This window comes from Rhinatrema bivittatum, chromosome 1, assembly GCF_901001135.1.
Source record: "Rhinatrema bivittatum chromosome 1, aRhiBiv1.1, whole genome shotgun sequence".
NCBI lineage: Eukaryota > Metazoa > Chordata > Amphibia > Gymnophiona > Rhinatrematidae > Rhinatrema > Rhinatrema bivittatum.
The window spans coordinates 792,127,689-792,152,756 of record NC_042615.1 but is presented as its reverse complement, the minus strand read 5'-3'; the positions used below and the strand labels follow the sequence as shown (position 1 = coordinate 792,152,756).

The 25,068-nt window shown below is 42.4% G+C and overlaps 1 protein-coding gene across 4 annotated transcripts in view; it reads left to right on the top strand.

Annotated features, from left to right (window-relative positions):
* The window catches only part of SETBP1 (SET binding protein 1), a 535,593-nt gene that overhangs the window by 431,694 nt on the left and 78,831 nt on the right, over positions 1 to 25,068 (top strand). The window lies entirely within an intron of this gene.

The following is a 25,068-nucleotide window of genomic DNA, read 5'->3' as shown; positions in this document are numbered from 1 at the left end:
GTGGTGCTACTGCATCTAGAATACTATGAACAATTAAGGTAACCACATCTTAAAAAATATTTAGCAGAACTGGAAAAGGTTCAGAGAAGGGCAACCAAAATAATAAAGGGGATGGAACGATTCCCCTAGAGGAAAGGCTAAAGAGGTTAGGACTCTTCAGCTTGGAGACGAGACAACTGAGGGGAGATAGGATAGAGGCCTATAAAATCATCAGTGGAGTGGAACAGTTAAATGTGAATCAATTGTTTACTCTTTCAAAAAAATGACTAAGGGACTTTTTCACCCAACACACAATTTAGCTCTAGAATTCATTGCCAGAGATTATGTTATGGCATTTAACATAGCTGGGTTTAAAACAAGGTGTGGACAAGTTCTTGGAGGAAAAGTACTGTACATAAACTGTTGTTAACCAGGTAACCTTGAAGAAAGTCACTGCTTGTCTTAAGCATAAACAACATGGAATCAATTTACTGTTTGGGATCCTGCCAGATACTTATGACTTGGATTGGCCACTGTTGGAAACAGGATCCTGGGCTTGATTGACCTTTGGTTTGACTCAGTATGGTAATTCTTATAACTATGTAGATCTGACTAGGAAAATGAAGGATATTCATGGTAGCTGTGTAAAGAAACATGTTTGATGTACAGTAGCTTTACAATTCTTATTTTATTACCCAATATGGAATGGCCTGAAATAACAAGAGTGTTGGAAGCCATGTTAAAAAAAAAGCCTCAAATCGGATGAGCCCTGGCCCTGATGGGGTGTCCAATTTTTGGTTTAAGCAGATCTGGTGAACTGCAAAAATCAGTAGATCAGACAACAAAAATTAACACCATGGTAGTTACTAACAAGAAGAACATTTTTCTTTCCCAAGAGAGACCCAAGTAACATCCCAAAAAACTGTCAACCAATAAAATGCCTACAAGCTAGTCACTGCAATAAATTCAGATTGAATATATGATCATACAGAATTCAGTAAAATCATGGCAGTAGAACAGAAGGCACTGAAGCCCCTAAGTGCCCTTATTAACAGTCTGGGCTATGGATTTCACATTAATTCCAGAGACTGCAGTGATCTGCAGACATCACTCCTACTGTTCAGAAGTGACTTGAAACTTTCTGTGATCGGCATCTAGTGGAACAGCTCAGAATAGTGAAGAGTTTCTCAAATGGTATCAGGATGACATTTGGCTTAGATAAATGTGTGACAGCAACTTTTTGTAAAGAAAAATTAATTGAAGACATCGTCGTAATTGAGGACTATAGCATAAAAGAACTTGAACCGGAAGGTATATACAAATATCTAATTGTTGATGAAGGTGCACAAATTCAGCACAGTTCAAAGAGATAAAAGACCAGTAAAGAATATTATAGAAGACTGAAATGGATTTTAGAAATGTTTTAACAACACAGAATAAGGTACAAGCTCCCAATCAACTTGCAAGTCCTGCACTCTCCGATAGTTTTGGAACAGCAGGCTGGCCTGATAAGGACCTTAAACAGTTGGATATAAGAACAGGAAAACTTCTTCATGCACATAAGGTAATCTGTAAGAATCAATGTATGCAGAGATTGTACACTCCAGGACCTGAAGGCAGTAGTATGGCCCTTATTGAAATAGATTGTACCGATGGAACTGCTGTTATAAGCCTTCGAGCAAACCTATCAGCACCAATAGATCCTAATAAAGTGCTGAAAGTACAAAAGGAAGCAGTCAAACTTAGTCTTAGACGACTGTTTCAATAAATGGAAGGAAAGAGTGAGAATTTACCAGCAGATGTTGGGAAAGATGCAATGGAATTTGCAAAACAAGAGAAAAAAACTCTTCAAAGAATCTGACTGGCAGACAAGGAAATTTGGTTTGCAAAAGCACAAATATTGTCCGGAATACAGAAAGGGAAATTCAGAAATCCTACGTAGTTCAAGATTGGACTCAGGAATGGTTAAAGAGACCTGAAGATAAGAGATCAATAACTGCAGCACAGGATAGTGGATTTCAGACAAGATAGTCAGCCAGCACATGAAAAAACAAAAAATGGTAAAATAGAACTAGAAACAGTTACACAACCCCTTGCTGGATGTCAAGTGCTGATGTCAGAAGGCCTGTATACAGAAAAGCATAATAAAGTGGCAGGTCTTGTCCACTGTAAGCTGTGTCAACATTGTAACATCACTGTATCAGCAAAGCACTAGGTTCAGATCCTGAGAGAATTGTAGAGAATGAAGAAGTCGAGATCATCCCCATATACCACAGATACAAAATCTTGATACAAGAACCGGATACAGTGGTGGTAAAGGAGAAAAGCACAAGAAGTGCAACGCTGATAGAACTGTCACTACGAAGTGACTATATGATGAACCGTATTGCGAGAGAGAAAGATCCTCAAGTATCAAATGATGAAATCAAAAGAAAGAAAATATAGCAGAAAGATGCAGAAATAGTCCCAGTTGTATTTGGATGCCACTGGCCTGCTTAAAAATAATTTCCACAAGCATCCAGACAGATCTGTGTATGTAGCATCTTATGACCGTCAGAAGGAGGCTCTCTTTGGCACAATGGCAAGTATTAAGGAGAGCATTAGCAGTGAGTTTGAGAGATTGAGAATGTGTACAACAACATACTCTGGCTTACGCGGGAGGTTCACATGTGCAAAATTAACCCATTTAGACATTACCCCGAATGAATACCAGCATGAAAGCTGATGAATGTAAGCCGGCCCTAGGTACTCAGTGCCCTGAAAGCTAAAATTAATATTTTAAAGCTTATGAGTCAAAACTCTGGAAGCCAACAAAGGCTCGTTAGAACAAGGCTCGTATGACCTTTCCGTGTGGATCCTTCCAATTTTGGCAGCTGCATTCTGCATTAAATGAAATGTGCATACAGGCTTTGTAGAGAAACTTATGAAAATATTTTTACAATAATCCAGACATGAGATAATCAATGCCGGGATTATTCCTTCTCATACGGGGGTAAATTTAATGAATAAATCTTACAATCAGATATATATAGAATTATTTTCTCTCTCTAGCTATGATTAAGGCTGTCTAAACATAAAAGGTCAATTTTTTTTAATGATTTGTGAAATATTTCTGGTTACTTACAATATCTTATAAGGATGTGCAGCTCCAATGTTTTGTTTTGGTTCTCCATTTGGTTTTCCATTTGTTTAATGGTTTTTCTTTTTTCAGTTCATTTTTTTTTTGTCAAAGTGAAAAAAAAAAACCTATAGGGACAGTAACTTTCAAACTGGCATACATGTGCCAAGCCCAGGTACGAGGTCATTTTATAACATATGCACGCATGTTATAAAAATAGCCTGGCTGCATGCATATGTGCGCCAAATTTTAAGTCAACATGCATATGGGTGCATAAATCCCACTTCTACCACGCAAATTGGAGAATTTTAAATGGGACATGCACCAACACCATTCCCAGTTTTACCAGTTCATTCCCAGTTCATCCAGTTAAGAGAGAGGTCCTCCGCCGCACCTGGTTTGATAGTCTTCACTCCCCCAGTTAGTCCCAACCCTTAAAACTCTGCAGATCTGGCTAGTTTTCTTTACATTTTAACTTACACGGCATCCATAGCAGAAATAAAGTTGCATGGCGGGAGGCCTCGGTGCACACTGGGTTGCATCAGGGTCATTCCATATCGAATGGATCAGCCTTCTTCAAATTGAACAAAATTTTGCAAGGATGTTCTCTAGAGTCTCAAACAAAACTGTACTAAATTTTTCACCTGGATCTCCATTGGTTGAAGAGCTAGACGCAGTTGATTGGAGGTCACCTCTGAGTACCATGCTCCGCGCAACCTAAATTGGCCATTTTGTCCAGGTGCTGCAGCCCGACAGCACCTCTCAGGGGCCTGGAATTTTGTGGCTTAATACAACCCCAGTGCACATTTTGAAACATAATATGAGCTTGCCTTTCTTATTATGGGCCAGGCTATAACTGGATCATTAGTCATGGCTTATGATGTACATCTAGATTTTTCACTAAGAGGTTTTGCAGCCAACTGGAAGCAAAGATATACATAAAGACATGATGTCACATTTTTAATGCAAATTTTTTACATTTGTTTGGGTTCACATATCCCTACTGTGTAGTTTTTAATTTGTTTCTTTCTAATGTCATTTGATAGAGCACCTTTTTTGTTACAGAAGTCACCCTGTTTGATCTTGGACCCAGCCTTGCTTTGGTCAGAATTACAGTCCCAAAGACAAGCATTATTTGCATGAGTGAATCCACACTGTTAAAAAGAGCCATCTTCTGTGAAACATGCAAATGAGCTAGAGATGAGAAATTTTACAGTGCAGCTCAGTTTTCTGCACTTATCATACTTTTAGTTTTTGACACATATTTGTTTAGACATATTTTCATAAATTAGTCATCACAGTCAGTGCAAAACTCTATAACCTGATTTGTTACCTTGCATTGGTCAGGGGTGGCTAAACCACTGCCAGTTCAGCAAAATTGTTAACACTATCACCTGAGGCTACTCTAGGCAGCCAGACAAAGTACCAGTCAAAGGTTTCCAAGGTTTTATTTAAGGAGAAAACAAGAAAAGGCAAGACACTACATACGAGAATTACTTAAACTGCAGATTTCACAAAAATTCACTTTGTCTTTTTTCCTGCCTTGCACATGCTTTTCAATGTCCCATCATTCATGACAAAGTGGCTTGTAAATAAATGATCTGCCTGCCTGATGAAGTTGTTATGGGTGCTTTTCTCGAACCCAACAGATTTCTCTTTGAGGCAGCCAGCAAAATGACCTGTCAAGTATTCTAGAATATGAATGTGAATATTTTCCTGCCCTTCAGGTATCCAGCTTCCAACCTGATCAGATTTAGCTTTCATCTATGATAATTCTTGGTGGATTGGCCATACATGCGAAGTCATTTTATTGGCCGCCCCGTTAGTTTCCAGAACAGCACATTAATGCTACACTTGATGCACATTGTTCAAAATATCCATGCATGCTGGAGGCAGTTTTGGACTATAAAAATTACCCAAAGAGGGAAGAGGCGCAGATCTCTGCAGGTAATTTTTTGGTTTGGCAGTAGGAAAAGCAAATGTTATCTGTGCACATTTTTTTTCATTATGGTGCAACCTCTGACCTACCTGCAAATTTTGAACCTAGGTACTCAGTTTTGATTATTTACCCCAGAATTATTTGCTGTTCACTAATGTCCCTATCTGGTATAATTTTTCATCATAAGCCTCTTTAGTAGTCCATATATACCACACACATACTGTATTTGCAAGTCTATTTATTGAGAGAGTAAAACAACCTTCATAGCTTTTGATCCAGCCTTGAGAAGTGATCTACTGAAGAGATGGTTTCCTGAATAATTAAGCATTATACAGAATTAAACAGCTGTCCTTTCTTCTTTACTCTCTGCCTTCCCACAATACTTTTTGTTAGCATTTCTCAATCTAAAGGACAATGGGGATAAATTTCAAAAGCATTAGTTTTACACATGTAAATGCATTTTACACATATTGCTACAATATAAGCCATTGAATTGTCCATAGGATTTACCCAGGTAAGTACACTTTAGGTGGGTTAATAACTTTTGAAAATTGCTACACAATTATTTACATTTACACATGTAAATCCTTTAAAAATTACCCTGAATATCTTTTGCTTTCACGCACACCCACAGATTGGTTTATGTTCTTAATAAATTCTTCATCCACCCTGCCAGTGTAAATCAACACTGTATCTACTTTACTTTTCTTGACCTCAATCTTCTCCTTTATCTGATAAAGTCACATTTTTTAAATTTTAAACATTCTGAACCTTAAAAATCCCTCAGTTTATGGAAGCCAGCTGTTTCTGCCCATGAAAAACATTTCAGACAAGTAACTAGTGTCAGCCATCACACTGCAAGTCATAATCCATCCTAATGTGTAATCTTCATTGTCCAATTTCCTCTAAAAATCACATTGATCTGTCTAAATATCTCTTGATTTCCCTTAGAGTAAACTACAGTAATAAATTATTAGGGATGTGCATTTGTTTGAAATAAATGCAACAAATTAGGCCACTTTCAGGTTGTTGCAAATGGTATGAGCCAAAAATAGCCTCCTTCAAAAATACCCAATTTTTTGTATTTGTGACATTTAAAAAAGGGCCTCCCATAGCCTTTGAAATCACCAGCAAACCTGAGGCTTGAGTCTGCCTGGCTGGGCTTCCCCAAACCCCTGCCCCAAGCTGGCCCCTTCTTTGATTTAAACGTACCAGGATCAGAGAGCTCCCACTCCAGCCCCTACTTACCACCTTCCCAGATCATGAGTGAAGAAGGGCAGGAGCAATGTCCACTTGCTCCTGTCCAGGTCCCGGTCCTTTAAAAATGACTGCATCTGCTTGGAAGCTGGAACTGAAGTGATATCTCTTTCATGCCTTCCTCTGGTACAGCTAGCGCCATTTTGATGTACGGGTCCCAGCAGGAAGTGAGGGGTTCAGGAGGCCCCGATGAAGCCAAGTTGGGCAGGCCCAGGCCCCAGGTTCACATTTTCCTGGGTGAGAGGGGGTTTCCAGGGCAACGGGAGTCACTTTTTTTAGAAAATTAGTTTGGTATTTTTGTTTTTGCTTTGGAGCTTTTTTTCACATTTAGAGGTGACTTTTATAAGCCTGAATGTGCACATTAATTAGGGTATACGTGAAAAAGTTAGGCATGTTCACGCCGAGCAGATTTTAAAAGCCACCGAGATACGCGTGTGTCTCCCACAGCGCGCACATCTCTAAAGTTTTGAAAAAGGGGTGGGGCATGGGCGTTTTGGGACATGAAACCAAACCCATGACACACAATAGCCGACAGAACTTCCTTCAGGAGCAATGGATCTCCATATTACCCCTAAGTCCAGATTAAGAGCCCCCTGACTCTGCCTTGTTTATACTAATAATTTCTCCGCTATCTCAAGCCTTTCCTTCCTTCCAGCAGTCTATGCTTCCAAGTTTAATTTCCCTGTTAAATGTAACTTTGTTTTTTCATGTTCAACCTATTGTTTTTGGTTACTGTTCTTGGTTCAGTTCCCCAATTCGATGTAAACCGATCTGATATGGTCTCTACCATGAAGGTCGGTATAGAAAAGTGTTAAATAATAATAATAATAATGTGTGTGCAAATACGGATGGGACATTCCATGTCAAGTGGACCAATTTAGAAAATCATCCACGCTAGGGCCTCAAACAAAACCAATGCAAAATATTTCAGCTGGATCTTTATTAGTTTCAAGAGCCTAGAGGTAGCTGATTGAAGGTCACTCTTAGAGTACTGTGCTCCATGCAACACAAAGCGGCCACTTTGTCCAGGCACTGCAGCCAAACAAACGCTGTTAGGGGCCTGCAGTTTTGTGGATTAGTACAGCCTCTGGTGCTAAGTTCCCTTGCAAAGTTTGGAACCTGACGTGAGCTTGCCATCCATTTTTAAGGGCCAGCAACGTACGTGAGAAATTGTTACTGATATATTCTTCGATTCAGGCCATAACTGGATCAGTTGCCATGCCATGGCCCAGACAGGCTGGGCAATAGTCAAGGCCCCCATTTCTGTGGGGAAAAAGATTTTTGATCTATGGAAAAGACTTTGAATATCGCCCTCTCTATTCATTAAATGGAAGACTGGCACATTATTAGAGATGTGCATTATTTTGTTTTATCGGTTCAGGCTTCATTTTTGCGCCCCCCCCCCCCCCCCCCCCCGGGAAATTTTGTTTTTTCCTGCATTTTTCTGTTTTTTGGCGTCCCCGAACCATGACGAATGCACACCTACTCATTATTGCCTGCTGAGATCATTGTTGTTTCCTAAAAAGCCAGCATTATCAGTGAAACCCTGGTGGCATCATAGAACTTCTTTAAATGGATTGAGGATTTTAATCTTCCTGCAACAGGAAAAGCTCAGCACACTGGAGTAGATTTAAAAAAGATGTGTGCAGGCGTACACGTGCGCGCGCTACCCGGCGCATGCACATGCACACCCGATTTTATAACTTGCACACGCAGGCGAGCGCAAGTTATAAAATCAAGGGTCGGCGAGCGCAAGCGGGTGCACAATTGTGCGCCGAGCCCCGCTGCCTTCCCCCGTTCCCTTCCCCCTAACCTGACCTTCCCACCCCTTCCCGTAACCTTTTCCCCCCCCCCAGCCCTACTCTAACCGCCCCCCAAATGTTTGTTTTACCTTTTGCGCCTGCCTCCAGGTGCGCGCGGGCCGACTGCCGGCTCGCGATCCCTCGACACAGCGGCAGTGGCCGCTGTGTTGCAGGCCTCTGGCTCCGCCCATGCCCCGCCCACTTCCCGCCCCTTTAGTAAAGCCCCGGGACTTACACGCGTCCCGGGGCTTTATGCGCGTCGCCGGGCCTTTTGAAAATAGGCCCAGCGCGCATAACCTTTTGAAAATCCGGCCCACTTTGTCTTGTTTAGCATTACACACATGATACTCCTTATTCTTCAAAGGGAATTGGTGTGGTCATCAGGCTGCAGCGTTAAAGACTATTTATTTTATTTTATGTATTTAAAAAATTGATAGTCTGCCTGTGGTAAACTTGTTATGCTTCTGGTTAAATAATTACATTAAAACAAGAAACTACAGCAAAAACTAACAAATATCAAATAACCCTCAATGATCATAGCAACAATGTTCCCACAATTAAGGGGCTGATCCACTAAAATGGGTGCTACCATTATTATGGTACCATGCATTATTTAGCGAAGTGTCCCTTTGTAAATAATGGGGCCCCTGGCAATTAACATGCACGGATAGCAGTGGTCAATCAGCCTCTTAAGTTAATGAAGGAAATGTGAGAGACAGTTTCTTTCTAAATATTCTTGCTTTCTTTAAAATCATCAGAATCTGCATGCTTCGAAACACTGGTGACCTTTTCAGAGCTTTTCTCTGCAGTTTTTGTAGTAAATTTTCAAAGGCTTAGTCGGGATCCTTATGTCTCTAATAGAAGGAGTTTTGCAAATGGATTGACAGAATCCCCTTGTGTCAGTTGTCTGAAAATATGTGTGTGGTTTAAGCTATATTGAAAAGAGGTGTTCCGGGGTGTGGGAGGGGCATTTCAGGGGCGTGGTTGGAAACTGCACACGCACCTTAACATTTTTAAAATGGACACACGTCACAAGCAGGCGGTTAGCGCTCGTACTTTCCATCATCGCTCAGCACAGCTCCCGTGTACACGTTTACTTTTAGCTTTATAACCAGCTGACATTCAAAAGTGGGTCTCATTATGGTCTGGGTGTGTGCGTGCTGAATAGTGCATTTGTACATTTAAAGTTAGGTACCCTACTGAAAAAATATCTTCATATTAGTATTCTCAAATTTCTGTTACCTGAGAAACTTGAATAGGGTAATGCCTGTTTCTCTTCAGTATAAGCTCAGTTGCGCCAGTGTAGTCAGTATAGATGACTTGAGATCCTGCCAGGTACTTGTGACTTGGATTGGCCACTACTAGAAACAGGATACTGGGCTTGATGGATCTTTGGTCTGACCCAGTGTGAGAAATCTTATGTTCTTATGAAATGAAAGTCCTTAGGTAATGGGTTCTTTGTACACTGTACTGTAACACACATTTGTGAAAGACTCGTTTGTCAAAATCATGTGGTTTTTTTGAATGTGGAGTTTTATTCAGTATCACTGGGTGTGTCAGTTCTCTAGAACATAAAGTCTAAATTAATTTCTTCATCAAAGTATTTCATTTATGCATTTTTTAGTTCTCTTAGAACTAAATAAAGAAATCACCCAAATGATGGTAGCTTATAAATTGTTTCTGGAGCTGAGAAGTGTCCAGACTCTGCAGATTATGCAGTCAAAATAATCAGTCATTTTTGTTACTTCCTTGCCATAGTGACCCACAAGTTATCCTTGCCAAGGCAGTAACATTTACAGTGCATAGGCGCACAACTCAGACCGGCACTATATTAGCAACACACACTGGGCCGGATTTTAAAAGGGTTAAGCGCATAAGGTACGCGCATAACCCTTTTAAAAAACCCCTGCGCGCGCCGAGCCTATTTTGCATAGGCTCGGTGGCGCGCGCAAGCCTCGGGTCGCACGTAAGACCCGGGGCTTCGCTAGGGGGGGGGGCGTGTCGGGGCATGTCGGGTGGGCGGCGCGAAAATCGGGGCGTTCCCGGGGGCGTGTCGGGGGGCGTGGTGCCAGCCCGGGGGTGTTCCGGGAGCACGGCTGAGGCCTCCGGAACAGCCCCTGGGTCGGGAGATGGCGCGCCAGCAGCCTGCTGGCGCGAGCGAGTTACGCTTCCCGGAGGCAGGCATAACTTTTAGAATAAAGGTTGGGGGGGGGTTTAGATAGGGCCGGGGGGGTGGATTAGATAGGGAAAGGGAGAGGAAGGTGCAGGTGGGTGGAAGGAAAGTTCCCTCTGAGGCCGCTCCGATTTCGGAGGCGTGGTTGGATTTCGGAGCGGCCTCGGAGGGAACGGGCAGCGCGCGCAGGGCTCGGCGCGTGCAAGGTACACAAATGTGCACCCCCTTGCGTGCGCCAACCCCGGATTTTATAAGATACGCGCAGCTACGCGCATATCTTATAAAATCCAGCGTACTTTTGTTCGTGCCTGGTGTGCGAACAAAAGTACGCGCGCACGCTGTTTCTTAAAATGTACCCCAGCCTGTCTAACCACTTTCATCTCCCCTCCCTTCCCATTCCCAAAAGAATTCAGACACAGACAGAGAATTCAAGAAGAAAATGCTTCATAAGTGAGTATTAATAGTCACAGCATACAACAACTTATTTGTAAACAATTATTCAAAAAGGATTTTTTGTAATAGCAACATCAAAGGAACTTATTTAACTTGTGAAGAAGGCCATGCCACTGTCAAGTTACACTTCTCTTATGACCAATTTTTTGCCAAGAGGCAAAATGCTGCTGTGGCAAGGTTGACCCTTTCTTCACAAGAGAAAAGAGTAGGACGCATAACCGTCAAAGCCTTGTTCAAACATTGTCTTGCAATCCAAGCTTTGGTTGGCAATAAACCTTGAGTCAGCAACATGATCCATAAAAAATAGGGTAGACCACCTTATGTACATATTGTCTGTTTGGGATCGAGAGTAGGCCTATCCCACCTTTAAGAGCTGACAATTCACCAGCATCTCACCACAATCCTTACACTCTCATTTGCAGCAAAGGGGCAGGACAGACTGTATCATGTAGTCCCTGCTGACATGTCTTAACATATTGCTTGCTATCTTCCTTTTCCAATCATGGCCACTCCGGCCTCAGCCCTCGGTAGTGACAACTTGCCTCTGTGTTGTTGCAGCTATACTTTAGACTTTCAAATACATCCTTTATGTCACTGTTCAAGATATCCAGACCCATGTCAGACAAGTGCACCCCTTCTAGTCTCTTCTTTTCTGGGCAATCTTCCACTATGAGCTCATGTATGGTTGACCTACCTCCAGTGGTGCACATGAACCTATGTACATACATTTGTTTAACCTCTTTCTAATTCTTTCCATTGCCTTGTGAGACTTTTTCCTTCACCATACCCTCTGGAAGATGATGTAGGACTAGATAATGTGTGCAGCCAGAAACATCCTGGTGAGTCTTATCACAAACTCGCCAAATTAGTATCTTGATTTGTAGTTTGGTCCTCTTTTCCACTACTGCTAATTGCCCTTGCCTACATACCAGACGCTTGATGCTTTTCTACTCAGTACTTTATTCTTAGATATTTATAGATTATTATTAAGCATAGTGCCCAAGCCTTTTCTGACTCATATTTTCCTTCACCTTTCCCTTCCAGTTTGTGTTCTGAATTACTTAGTAGTTTTTGTTCTTCAGGAATATTACCTTATAACTGTTTATTCTGATTCACAATTGCCTTTAAACAGTCCACTCCCCCAGTATAAACCTTCTTATTTTTACTGTCCATTAGACTAATTTGCTATACTGCTGATTTCTGTGCTTTTAAAAAAAAATGTTATGCTAATATCCATATGTCTACATGAGTCATTTATAAGTGCAGTGAAATCTGAGTACCCAAATTCAGACCCCTACCCTATAATCAGTCAGAATCTATGCTCTGCATTGTCTAGTTTCCAATCCAATCTGCATATCTGGACTCCTAGTTCTGTAAGTTGTATTACTAATCTCTTATTCAGCACTTTATCAAATGCCTTATCACAATTTCAAATATTATCACGCTATTCCTTTTTTTTTTTTACCACATTGCTAATGAACTCAAAAAAGTAAAGTTTATAGGGCAGAGTGTTTTTAAGTGAACCCTTGCTATCCCTCTGGAAAAAAAGTCACTCAGTCTTAGTATATGTCAAAAAAACCTTAGTGGACTGGTACAGTGTGCAGGAGTGGCCTAGTGATTCGATTAGCAGGTTGAGCACCAGGGAAGCCATTGTTTAAATCCCACTTCTCCCACTGACGGTCCTTGTGTTCATGGGCAAATTGCTTTGTCCTCACTGTCCTAGATGCCAATTAGAGGGTAAGCCCTCTCTGGGGCTGGGAAACACCAACTGTATCTGTCCTGCTGGAACTCACCTTCAGTAAGGGGTTGGAAGGTTGCACAATTGAATCCAAGGTCATTATTTCAGGACCATGGCATGTTTGGCGTTTTAAGGGCAAATATTTCCCAGTTCTGACTTCTGTCCATTTCTCCTAGTTTATTGTGAAAGTGACTGTTGTATTTTTAATGCTAATTAGGTAGTCCCTGTGTAAATAACAATTAGCAATGATTTAACAGTTGTACAACACGCTGACATTTTATAAGCCATTCCATTGTATAACATTCCAAATTCCTTTGCATTAATTAGGATCATAAGCCAATCGGTACTAATTAAGAAGAAAATAAGTATAATAAATGAAACAAAGCTAGTGATTTGTATCTGCTTGGTAGTTCTCTCTCCCTCTGCAGTTCATCAAACAATAGTCATAATGCGTAGGAACTTCTCTTAATTGAAACTAATTATGAGGTTTCCGTTTCTACTGCAAGCCTCATGTTCAAATCCCATGAAGCTCATTAAATAAGTAACAAGGCTGGAATCCTTAGCACATATTGTAAGTTGGTCATGCTAATGAGCACCACATTCCAGTGCCAGTAAGGAGATTGTTCTACGGCAGCCTTGCTATCTACAGGAGCCCTTCAGCCTGAATACTTTCAGTTCTTGGGAGCTAAGATAAAACCTTGCACCATGGATCAGCAGATATTTTTTTCTGTGCTATGGATGAGTTATGACACATTTGCCACCTGGACAACAGATTATAATATCCAGGCTATTGTACTGCTATTCAGATATGTGGGAACTATCAGAGACACTAATGGTGAGTTCTAAGTCAAGAGCAGGGAACAAAAAAAAAGTGAACACCCTCCAGATCCCACCTGTGTAAGCTGTATACCAATTATTAGCGTTTATCCTATGAGACAAGATGGGGAAAGTAAGTCTTGCTTTTAAAATGCTATATACAATAGTCATGACTGTGATTGTTGTACGTTATTAATAGTAATTAGGGTAGAAGTTTAAGGAATACAGCACACAGCAATAAAAAGTTGGTCAGTATTATGTCCTTTTTCAATTTATTGATTAATATTCATAATACTGTTACACCCTAGCATGGAATTAGGGGTGGGGTTTGTGATTTTTGATAAAAGATTGTGGTTATTTTAAGGCAAATTTTCCAAAGTTGTGCACGTAAAAATCAGCATATACGTGTGGAAATAGTATATACTTACGTAAATGCTATTTTATAAACCTCAGAATATGCTATTTTATAAAATTTTATTTTTATATTTTATTTTATTTTATATTTTATAAAATATGCTATTTTATAAACCTCAGAATATCCAAAAGTAAATTTTCATATGTAAAGAAGCAGCAGGTCCAGGGTGCTGCAGGGTGGAGCCAACATTTACATGTGTAAGTTCTATTTTATAAGCAATGCTCTATATCTGGAGAAAGTGATAGTAAACATTTTAAATGTGAAATATTTGACTGGGTAGGGAGATGTGAGCTAAAAAGCTAGGAGGATCTCTATGACCTGCAGATGAACTGGATGAAATGGTAGACTAATTGATAAAAGTGGTAATTTCATTGCATTGCACATATTAGAAAATCTCTCGCCATACACACGTAAAATCCATCTTATATCTATGTAGATTACGCAGGTAAAATCTCCATGCATATATTTTTAAAGTTAGATATAAAAATATGTGAGTATAGCAGTTGCGCACTATGGGCCGTATTTTAAAAAGATTACACGCGCCGGGCCTATTTTCAAAAGGCTCGGCAATGCACGGAAAGCCCCGGGACACGTCTAAGTCCCGGGGCTTTACTAAAGGGGCGGGAAGTGGGCAGGGTGGGGGTGGGGTCAGAGACTCCAGGCTCAGCGGCCATTTGCCGGTGTGCTTGGGATCACGCCAGCGTGCACAACTTGCGCCTGCACAGAAGCAGACGCAAAAGGTAAATTATAAATGTTGAGGGGTTAGAGTAGAGCTAGGGGGAGGAAAGGTTAGGGGAAGGGGTGGGAAGGTCAGGTTAGGGGGCAGGAAAGTTCTCTGGGAGGGAACAGGGTAAGGCAGCGTGGCTCGGAGCACGCAAGGTGCATAATTGGGCACCCCCTTACGCGCGCCGACCCCCGATTTTATAACCTGCACGTGCAGGTTATAAAATCGGGCGTATATGTGCGCGCGCCGGGTAGCTTCTTTTAAAATCTACCCCTAGCTGGATAAATTCAGAATTAAATTCAGAATTGAAATTGGATAAATTCCAATTTATCCAGATAAGTTTTGAAAGCGGCACTTATCTAGACAAATTACCATTTGTCCGGGTAACTAATGGCACTTATCCAGACAAGTTCTGATTTTGGATAAGTCTTAAAACGCTATTTATCCAGTTAAGCTTGATAGCCAGATAAGTGTAAAAAGCACTACTTATACAGTTAGCTGACTAAGCCTGATATGCATATATGTTATAAATTCTATGTTATATACTAAATCAATTGTATGTTATATGTTAAATCAAATGTAGCTTGACTCGACCTTCTTCGCCTTTCCTGCGCTTTCCATTATCCCAGTTCTCATGACCCCTGTTCTATGTAACTTAACCTTCTTGCTAATATGTTACTACCCTTGTTCTGTGTACACCGATATGATATGTCTACATGAATGTCGGTATAAAATAAAATAAAGAAAAATAGGCAGATCTGCAGGGGAGAGTGAAGGCCATTAAACTAGGGTGGGTTTTGAAGGAGCTGTCTCTTAACTGGGCAAACTGGGGATGAACTGGTAAAAATTCCCTGGTGTACGTGGTAGAAGCAGCCTATGTGGGCACATGTGTGCGCCCACTTAAAATTTGGCACACATGCACGGGCCCAGGCTATTTTATAACATGTGCGCATATACGCACGCAAGTTATAAGATAGCCATGTCCCTGAATGTAGCCCACGAACATGTGACATGTATGCCTGCGTGCTGGTTTGAATGTTACTGTCCATGCGCGTATGTTGAGGAGCTGGGCATATGTGTATTTTATAATCTGCCTGGGCTATATATGCCCAGGATCTAAAATACTAGAGTAGATTTCTGCATGCCCATGTACAAATGTATATGGGACCCTGCAGTGTTATTTGAATGTTATCCTCTAAATGTCTAGCTAATTCAAATGATAATGTCTGTTAATTATGTTGCAATCATCTTAGAGGCTATTCATGGTAAAAAGTGGAATATCAAATGTCAATAATTAAATAAATAGGAAAATAATGATGATACAAAGGTCAGGAGAGGTAGAAATATAAATAGTTCCACAGAAATATGGATTGGATGCGGGTTTTGGATGCGCGTCCACAATCCCTTATTCTATAAGGGGATTGGCGCGTCCAAAACCCGCGTCTAACACCCCCCACGAAGCTAATAGTGCTCATTACATGCAAATGCATATTGATGAGGGTATGCGCTATTCTTCCCCGATTAAAAAGAAAATGTGTGCCCGACGTGCACATTTTTACCCTCAGAAATTAACGCCTGCCCAGAGCAGAAAAGAAGCCCTAGGGGGCGCGCACCCTTTTAAACACAACCCCCTCACTTAAGTATTTGATCAGGCGCCCAAGAGAGGTGGCTGGGCATGCGTTAGGGAGGCGGGCGCTCCACAGGTGAGCGCCCATTTTCCGCCCAGATTTATTGGATCGGCCTGAAGGTGGGTAGGGAAGGTTACAGCTGGAAGCCCAAAACATGAGCAGTAAGAACGTTTGGGGCCATAAAACGGAAGAAGTAAAAATGTATTCTTTTCACATGTTTTAAAGAAATTGAAAGTGAACTATGCTTGGCCTAGCTGTATCACCGTGGCTAGTGCCTTGGAATTAAAGTGGGCCTGCAGCATTATGTTGTGAAATTTAGACTGTTGGATGGAATGTGTGTAGGTTGCTCTGTAACTTACAGGTCCCACGTGCTGAAACCATCTCTTTGTTCAGTAACTGCAATGTTTAAAAAAAAAAAAAAGCCGTGGCACGTACCACTGGAGGATAATTCCTTCAGGAGTTGGCATGAGAAGCAGACGAGTCTACGTACGATTTACGAAGTGCGAGGTTTGTTGTTGGCGACTGCCGCACTGCTCAGTGATAGCTTCTTTGCACCGAAGGAAGAGCCGGATAAGAAGCCGACGGAATTGTCCCAGTGGGATCAGGTTTGGAAGGGAACCCTCCAACTCTGCAAGAAATACATTTGGCAAATCAGCACTGTCAGATTTGCTCCTGCTTTTCAGCAGTGGTTAATTTGGAGCACAAAAAGAGAAAAAAAAAAAAAAAAAAAGAAATTCCCCTCCACCGGTATCTGTTTTATCCTGTAAATCTCACTGAATTGCTTGGAGAGGTTCCCCTTCCCCTTTGCAGTTCCTTTCCGTGCCATCTCAATTTTTATGCGTCTTCATTTCCATAAAATGCGCTTGGTAAAATAACATTCTTGGGTTTGACTTAAGCATGCAGTGCTGTTTTCAGCAGTAAAAGCTACAGTGCGCTTTATAAATATGCTGCTATATTAACACTGGTTGTAAATGAGCTCCCCATGTCATTACCACTGAGACTGCTGTACGTCTGGATAACTCAGCATCCCCCGGATAGCTTCACTCTTGAGGCTATTCAGGAATTCAAGCAGGTCTTAGAAAACCTTCAAAAGCTTCGTTGGATTACAAGTGCTTGGGCTTCATGACAGGGGCCCTGGCAATTGAAACGGTGAGATGCAGGGCAGAGATTGAGAATAGTAATAAAAAAAAAAAAAGAACACGCGCGCGCGGCAGACCACCTAGCAGTAAAGCTTGAAATCAGTTCAGGGAAGGGGTCAACTAGCTGCCATCCATTTTCACATGGCTGAATTGGAGCAGGGTTTCAAACCCTAGCTGAGCCAGAAACGGAGGCTGCGACGGGGCCTGCGTTTAGATGGAAGCACTCCCGTCATCGGGGAGCCGGGGGTGAAGGAATCTGGCCTGTTGCCCAGAGGTGAGGAGGACTGCAGAGCTCCTCACCTGTAGGACACTGCTTCTCAACCTTTTGTATGCCAGGGACTGGCTGTCGACTTTCCTTGGGCTACCTGGCCTGGTAGCAGCGCTGATAAGGATGGGGGGGGGGGGGGGGGAGGGGGGAGAGAGAGGAGGAGCTCCAAAGTTAGAGAGCACGGGGCAGGAACATACACTCCCCTCCCCCACTGAGCCTTCTATCTCCTGTGTCAGTCTTGCAACTGGCTTGTGTGATTTTAAGAAGGTAACTCCCCAGTTAAAATCCCTCCCTCCCTCTGTCTTTCTTTCCCCCCTCCCCCAAGGCAGCCAGCAGTACTACTACAATTACTCCTCTTCCCGCCGTGGGCATTCGTTGCCACTTGGGGCCAGTTGCATGGCCTGATCTGTGAGGAGGGCTGGGCGTGAGACCCGAGTCAGTGTCTGCCGTGCCCTCAGACGCCGTGGCGGCCTTGCCCCTTCCTGGCTCCTGGGTGGGAGGCAGTTACCTGGGAGCGGAGCAGACTCTGACTCCGTCCTCACGCTGCTGGTTCAGGAACATTCAGCTGCAGCTGCTCCCCTTCCAGACCGGGGGGGCCTCACCATCGGCCCCAGTTGGGAAAGAAATGCAGGGTTGGGGGAGGATTAGGAAAAGGCTGTGCTGGCAGTGGTGCAGGGTGCAGTGCAGTGTATGCAGCTTCCGGGCAGGTCTGGCTTCCTCCTTATTCTCCTGCAGTCACTTTTGGGGGCTGCCAGAAATGGGGCCAAGGACTGTGGCCGGTCTGGGAACCAGTGGTTGAGACCCACTGCTGTACAGATCTTCTGCCTGTGGCCTGTCACTCTGCTGGTAACCGCTCTTCGGTATCACTGGCCTAGAGCATTCATTTTGAAGCTGATCATCAGCTGTGATTTTTGTCTTCCTGTTTTATTGCTGCTGACAAATCCATTCCTTTTTTCTGACTTCGGGTTGTCAAATAAGCCTTGCTGGTGAGGTTCATCCGTGCTGTTTCCACCTGAAGCTCCCGCATTAAACTAAGCAGTTTTAGCACTGAATTACTTTATAGGCCATAAGCAGGACTCTCTCCATTGAATTTGCTTTCTTCAGCACAGTTTATGTATTCATCTAGACAACTGAATTTAATAACCTAATATTCATGACAGTAAGAAATACTTTTTCGCTTTTCTTCATCTTTATAATTATGTTTTAAATTTGTAAACGTTTCCAGTGCTGATGCCAGATTTTAAGTGTTTGTTGTTGTTATAAGGTGAGGGTGGCTTTGCTTTTCATTTGTAACTTTCGGCTTTTATCTGTTCTGTACTTGCACGCCGACAAAACGCTCACAAAATAGAGAAAAATGTTCATTTAAATCTCAGCACTTCAGATCAGGTTTCTATTGACTTTACAAGATATTTAAGAGGTAGATTTTCAAAAGAGAATATCTATGTAACTAAAAGCTAGATACATCTTATCCAGCTAGCTTACATGCGATATGTGGCGCCGCTGCTAAATATCCCCGCATTTGGCGCTGCTTAGTCGGATAAGTTGTATCTGGCTGAGTTAAATCTGTTCTATGGCAGGTCTAACTTATCCGCTAACTTAACAGGATAAGTCCAAATATTGGTACTTAACCGAGGGATGGTAACTTTTAAACCGGCGCGTGGGCACACATGTGCATGCGTTCATTGGCTCGTGCCCAGGGACACGGCCATTTTATATCATGCGCGCATGTTATGAAAATAGCTTGACCGCATGCACAGTTTTAAGTGGATGTGCGCCTATGCATGCAAATGCCGCTTCTACCACGTAAACAGGGCCGGTGCAAGGTTATTAGGCGCCCTAGGCAAAATTTACAGCCTGCTGTGCCGTCCCCCCAATCCCGGTCACATCGTCCCTACATACAAGTAAAATCATGCATTTATAAAAATTTATCATAAACAATAAAATCAAGAAATATCAATAATCAATAATGTAACACCATACTAATAAAAAGAATACATATTTCATTACAGCTGACAAACAGAACAATCTCCAGTAATTTAATAGTTTTACAACTTTTCCAAATACCAATAAACTATTTAAAAACAGCAGACACATCAGAGAATATCTAATAATTAAAATTAGTAAAGATAAAAAAAAAAAAATCCCCTGCTGTCCATACCTGGGACCTTTTGAATTCCAGATGCCCTGAGATAGTTGAGGATTAGCGGGGGGAGAGGAGCAGGTGTTATTGCTCATATACTTTATTCTCTCTCTTTCTCATATGTACACACATGCTTGCCCTCATACATGCACACACACACAGACAGCCATTCCCTGTTTCTCATACATACACACATGCCCTCATACCTGCACACACACACAATCACGTGGACATAACCTCTCTCTCATACATGCACACCCACACGGACATTTCCTCTCATACATGCACACACACGTGCCCTCTCATACATACACACGCACACGAAAATGCTCTCTCACTCACTTCCCCTCCCCCGGCAGCACAAAGCCAACAGCAACAGCCTCTTCCTTAGGCCCCCGCAAGCCCCTCAAGTGTTCGTCCTCTTTCTTCAGGCTTGCGGGCGCTGACGCTTCTCTGCCTCCTGCACAGCTTCCTGCAGCCGAGCAGGAACCAGGGCCGTCGTTACAGCTTCCTGAGTGGGCGGGGCCACTGCCGCTGCTCTTCCTGTACAGGCCCCGGGCCAGTACCACATCTTCTTGCGGCGAGGGCACGCTCTTTTTCCTTCCGCCTGCGTCGGCATGGGCACGGTCTTGCCCACTTTCTGCCCGTGCAGAACCGAGCCATGGCGCGTTCTCTTTCAGCCGCGCGGGTGGAAAGAGGGAGAGACCGTGCCCATGCCACCACCCTCCCGACCAGTGGCTCCCTAGGCAGTCGCCTAGTGCTTCCACCGGCCCTGCACATAAGTGGGGGGTGGGGGGGGGGATTTTAAAAGACACACGCGCTGATGCCATTACCACTTTTCCCAGTTTGTTCCCAGTTCGCCCAGGTAAGGGATAGGACTTCCAAACCCTCTCTAGTTTAATCGCCTCCCTTCTCCCCTGTTAATTGAGATCTTTAAAACCCCACTGATCTGCCTAGAGCTTTTTGTTTTACAACTTTCACGTCATCCATAGCAGAAGTAAAGTTGTGCGGCAGGGGACACCGGTGCACATAAGTGTGGGTAGGTACTTACATGCAAATTTAAAGTTGTGCCTGAGAAAGAGGAATCTACTGGCAACATTATGCTCATGAATACTGAAATTGGCTCCAAATTAACCAGATCTGCACAAAGACTGAGCTAGGTCTTCTGCAAGTTGATAACATACAATAGGTATTTCTCAAAACTACTTTGAATTCCACCATAAGAAGTACCATACTTTTGTTCTACATCCTACCAGTCATAAATGTTGGGGAATGTAATAAAAGGGGAATTTTCCTTACCATCTATTCTTGCTCTGTTTATTTATTTATTTAAAAATATTTCTGAATCGCTTCACTGATTAAAAATCTTTCAAAGTGATATACAACATATTAAAAACAATACATTAAAATACATAATAAAACAATAATAAAAATACACAAAACAATATTAATACAGTCAAACAAAATAAAATATGAATCATATACACAAACCTCTCGCTCCATGCCTATTCAATAGTATTAACCACATCAGTTATACCATAATATTCCTACCCAATAATAGCCACATCAAATAGAAAAAAATTGAGACATAAACCACATTTTCAGCATTCTTCTGAACGTCTTTATATCAAGAACTTCCCTTAATTCAAGGGGAAGATCATTCCATAGTACTGGAGACCTACATACAAATGATCACTTCAACAATTACAGCCAAAGAGCAGTACTAAAGGTTATCAGAGGTACTTTTACATAGCCTGATATGTTCAGGCTAACTTTCCTAGCTGGCCAGAGGCTGAATATGGACCTGGTAGTATTTAGTTAGACTGCTATATGGCACTAAAGAGCACTATTATGATGTGTATTTGATAGAATAGTGCTCATTATATCAGAGAAAGGAAGTTCTACGATGCACCTTCCAGTTTGAAGTCACCAGCTTCAGTTACACTTTCCGATATGTAAAAGCTATTAAAACAGGAATTGATCATAAGAGAAATTCCTATTTTCCTGATGTATATTTTCCTCCATGATGGAAATTTCATTTGTTTATCTCATACTCACATGGGGACTGTATTGAAATTTCTGACTTTCACTTGGCTTTTAACTCAAGCAAAACGAGATTGGTTGTTACATCATTACAGTGAGAGGGAAGCTATATTAATGCTTGTGCAGGATCTTCAGTTCAGGTAGCATGTGTCAGTTATATGTTTTTTCACAGGATTAGTGTGGAAACTCCTCTCAGCGAATACAATAAAATTCTTGACATACTGAATTTTTTTCCATCTAGGAATTCACTAAAAGAGGATTTAAGTACGTTAAATTGTTCTGACTTGCTCTGTACTCCAGAGAGTAAGACATCATCCCGAATAGTGCCAACCTTCCGTCAAACTGTCACCATGCTATTGTACTGTTTTAGGAATGTGAAACCTCATTGAATTTTCTTTATAAAAATATGAATATCTATTAAAAAAAAAAAAAAGAAATTAGTGCTTTGAATTTAGAACTTCTGACTTAAGGGTATATATACGAAGCATTTTCTCCATAGAAATAAAATGATTGAAAACTCTCTTAGCCCATCTGGCCCATAGTGGAAGATTCAAAATGCCAGCAGATGGAAATATGAAAGTGAAATAGAGAAATGTGGCTTATAAGTGACCTTCGGTGGATGGCAGCCCATTTAAACTGCAAGGAAGCAATAATTTACAATACAGATTTTTGTAAAATGAGGACGATGCTTCTTCACTTTTGTATTGTGTGTGTAGTGGTATGTAAACCTCTGTCTTCTTGGGTTAAGTTCATGTTTATCAACAGTGTAGAGGTCATTGAACTCTTTTAGAAACAGTGAGAAGAATGTGGGCTAGCAATAGATATGTAGACATGAATGAATATCTTTCATGTCAAGGGGCCATGGACTCAAGTAGTGCTATTTCCGAAATATTTGTTATGAGTGTTTTGCTAGTCTGCAGTTTCTCATATTGACTTTCCAGATGTTATCAAATAGAAGTGAAAGGTATTTTCTCATTATTAAGGCCTGATTCTCACTTTGAAAATCAACCTGGGAGGTGGGGGTGGAAGTGCACAGGAAAGTATGCACATAGAGGTAGATTTTCAAAAAATGCGCATTCGCGTACTTTTGTTGGCGCACCAGTCGCAAACAAAAGTACGCTGGATTTTAGTAGATACGCGCGTATCTGCTAAAATCCAGGATCAGCGCGCGCAAGGCTGCCGATTTTGGGCAGCCGGTGCGCGCCGAGCCGCGCAACCTGCCTCCATTCCCTCCAAGGCCGCTCCGAAATCGGAGCGGCCTCGGAGGAAACGCTCTTTCGCCCTCCCCTCACCTTCTCTTCCCCTCCCTTCCTCTACCTAACCCACCCCCCCGGCCCTATCTAAACCCCCCCCACCTTTGTCCATGGATTTACGCCTCCCGGAGGGAGTTGTAAATCCACGCGTGCCAGCGGGCCGCTGGCGTGCCGAAACGTGACCCGGGGGCGGTTCCGGAGGGCGCGGCCACGCCCCCGGACCGACCTGGGCCGAAACCACGCCCCCGGGCCCGCCCCCGGGCCCGCCGCGTCCCGCCCCCAAAACGCCGCATCAATCGGCCCCGCCCCCGACAAAAAACCCCGGGACTTACGCGAGTCCCGGGGCTCTGCGCGCGCCGGCAGGCCTATGGAAAATAGGCGTGCCGGCGCCTATTTTCCATAGGCGCCGGCGCCTATTTTCCATAGGCTAATATGTTTAAATAATTTCCATAGGCTAATATGTTTAAATAATTTTGGGATTATCTGCATTTCTGAGCATAGGTGGTGTAACTTTTATAACTCCATGCACAGCGGTGATGTTACATGTACAAGGTACAAGCAGACTGTACTGAGAATTTCCAAAGCGAACCTATGCATATAAATTTGCTTTGAAATTCCTTACTTAATTGGTCAGGAATGCACATAATTGTCCAAGCAGAGTTACATCTGCTCCAAGCCTGGTGATTTGCATGCATACATTTGACAATATGAAAGTATGATCATAAGTCTTATCCCTGCCCCAACTCCAGAGGGTGGAGTTGGGGCAGGGATAAGACTTATGATCATACTTTCATATTGTCAAATGTATGCATGCAAATCACCAGGCTTGGAGCAGATGTAACTCTGCTTGGACAATTATGTGCATTCCTGACCAATTAAGTAAGGAATTTCAAAGCAAATTTATATGCATAGGTTCGCTTTGGAAATTCTCAGTACAGTCTGCTTGTACCTTGTACATGTAACATCACCGCTGTGCATGGAGTTATAAAAGTTACACCACCTATGCTCAGAAATGCAGATAATCCCAAAATTATTTAAACATATTAGCCCAAATTTTCATATGCCGGTGCACAGAAAACCAGGGGATACACGAGTGGCCAGGCTGAGCACATTTTAAAAACGGCATGGCAAAGTTCCAAGCTTGTTGAAAGGGGCGGGCCAGGGGGGTGAGGTGTGGGTGGGGCGGGGTCTCCAGGACAATGGCCATTACTCCCAATCTGGGGACTCGCACACCGGCAGCCGGTCGGCATATGAAACTTGCTGTTGCACATAAGTTCTGAAACAAAAAATAGTGTAGTTCAGTTTTCATGTCTAGTGAATCCTTGACCTCTATTTGACCATTAGCTATAGTAGCAATTAATGGCCTTTGTCATAAGGACATAATCGTCAGTGAGAACTGCATGTCTTTTTGTGAGGTTTATATTAGTGAGATTGAGGAAAAGTGACTAGGGGTGAGCTTCTACAGCTGAGTGAGAGGGAATATCAAAAAAACGTGTCTCCCTTCCCTCTCCACCACACACAAACACACACATAATACTGAGTCTGTTCTTCTGGTTTGAGTTTTGTTTTATGATGTTGCTTTATTATGTTTTATTATGATGTTTTATTACTGTCTTGTACCGCTGCATTATGTAATGTTAAATATGTTTTATGACTGTAATTTTGTAATACGTACTGGACAGACAATTGGCAGTAGCAGAATACAATAGATTGTAAATAAAATAAATAAATATCTGCAATTTACTGAAAGTGCATACTTTTTCCTACCTGTTTTAAAAACGTACACACACATGTTTTGAGGTGAATTTTAAAAGCCGGCGCACACCACAATTGAGAGATGTGCATGCGTGCAGGATATGCAGGCGTCCACTAGATTTTAAAAGCTGCCCTCATGCGGGTGCATCCTCCCGATATGCGAATATCTTACTTGGAATGAAAAAAGGGGCATGGTGTGGGTGGAACATGGGCATTCCAGGGCGGGGTCAAGTACCTATGCGCCCAGGCCCAGTGCCACTGTAAATTTACTTCTATGGAGGCAGTGTAAGTTTAAAACAAAAATGCTTCCCTGAGGAGTTTAAGTTGTCTGGGGTAACTGGAGGGAGTGCAAGCTAAAGAACCAGGGAGGTTTGGAGGACCTAACTCTAGACTGTGCAAACTGCTAAAACTGGTCATGGCATGGCTGA